The 1,905-nt window shown below is 35.9% G+C and overlaps 1 protein-coding gene across 2 annotated transcripts in view; it reads left to right on the forward strand.

The window, feature by feature from the left end:
• Positions 1 to 491, forward strand: part of LOC132099477 (butyrophilin subfamily 2 member A2-like) — a 14,692-nt gene extending 14,201 nt beyond the window's left edge. For both annotated transcript variants that reach the window (XM_059505753.1, XM_059505754.1), the window contains one exon: positions 1 to 491. This exon is cut by the window's left edge and continues 816 nt beyond it. The gene's annotated coding sequence lies outside the window, so the exon portion shown is untranslated.
• The last annotated feature ends 1,414 nt before the right edge of the window (positions 492 to 1,905 follow it).

The raw sequence follows: 1,905 nt of genomic DNA on the forward strand, positions 1-1,905 counted from the left end.
AATAATTTTTAAGATTAGGGTTGATTCCCAGTGATAATGCATCATTAATTCAATCAAAAATCAATGAATGAAATCTTCACATGACGTGATCCAATCCTACAGTGTCACATGACACATCACATTAAAGTGCTGTAGATTTAATTCCTCCCTTGTATCAACTAAACAATACTCCTAATCAAACACAACTAACACGAGGGGTTAACGGTTTAATCATCAGATATAACACAACACAACTTTCCCTACAGTGATGCAAACACTGAATGTGTGCATGGAGCTGTGTGTGCAAACATCTGCCTACAGTCACATAAAGACCCCAGAGGAAAATAATAAACGTTTGATTATTAATCCTGTAAATACAAAGGCAGCTAACGGATCTACATACATGTGCAAATGTTTTAACATGTTAGAGATAATTCATGTTAGATTTATTTCAGCTCTGTTATACAGCACGTGTTAAACTGCTCTGTAAATACATTAATGTCTGATTTTGTACTAGCATTTAAATAACTTTAGATCTATAGAATGAACATTATAATATTACATCTTTTAATGCATGCATTTTTTTAAACAATATCACTGATGTTTTTTTATTTGGTACTTTAATAAAATACAGTGAACTGAAATGCAAAGTGTGAGGTGATTCATTAAAACATGACACTTGGCACAAATACAACTGTCTTATTTTCATCATCACCCGTCACACTGACATGTAGCTCCTGACTTCCCACTGCTCAACACATTTACTGAGCATTAATCAAATAAAAAGAGCTTAATAAAAGAAATCAGAGGTTTGAACAGTTGAAGTAAAGACTAGACGATTCTTCCAGTATATCAGTTTATCTTTGAGACGTGATCTTCTGCTGTATCTTGATGTAGAAGAGGGAATCCTGCTAGGACTAAACTGGAAAACACTTATTAACATTAATCTTTTATTATGAGTTTGACATTATGAACTGCTCCAGACTATCTGTGAAGTGCTTTCAGTGGAAGATTAGGAAAAGTGATATAACCACGATGTAGTGATAATCTCACACTGCTGCTGCATTAATGTGTTTAGTTTAACTAGTGATGATACTTAGAAATAGTTATTTAGCATTTTTGATCCAAGTCTGGGTATGATCCACTGATCTCTATGTGACTGGATCACTCATCGGGTTCTGAACTGCCAGCAGACAGTGAAGCCACCGGAAGTGTTCGATCCACCTGTTACTAATCCCCCCAGCAGAGAGCGCCATTGAGTCACATTCACACCGCTGTCCTAAAATTACTCGCTTGATTTCTGCTAGGTACAGTATATTCAGATTATATGCAGAGTATATTCAAAGTATCCAACACACTGGTTGTGAAGTATCCTTTCCAGAGAAATATAAAAGGAAATGACTGTGTAAGTTACATTCTTTTTAATGCATTGATTTATCTCTATCAAAATAATCACACACGATACTGTAGTGACAATATATTGTAATCTGTATTTGCTGGAGAATGAGAATCGGTCAAATCAGTGTTTTTAGCACACGTGACGCATCCCTAAACCGGAAATGTAAAGCAGAACAAAGCAGGTTTGTGACAAAAGACAGCTATAGCAGATGCCATATGCATCATGTATTTTTGCTCTGTTAATCAGTTTGACATTATCACTTAGTGCAGTTCAATGTAAGGAAGATACTGTACTACAGACATTAACATGTTTTCTTTTTGCATGTACACCACTTTTTCACTGCCTGACCATCATCCTCAATGTTGTTGTTATATCTAAAGCACCTTGCTCAGTAAGTATTGAGATGTTTCTCCTATCTGTCTCAGTCTAAGCATGATCTGTTTCTGTTGTTCTGATGAAGGAAGCTTGTGTTGGGGAGGATTCAGTGTCTGCTGAGGATCAGGTGAATGTGTTATAAAGTGAGCATC

This window comes from Carassius carassius, chromosome 2 (genome assembly GCF_963082965.1).
Source record: "Carassius carassius chromosome 2, fCarCar2.1, whole genome shotgun sequence".
In the NCBI taxonomy this organism is placed as follows: domain Eukaryota; kingdom Metazoa; phylum Chordata; class Actinopteri; order Cypriniformes; family Cyprinidae; genus Carassius; species Carassius carassius.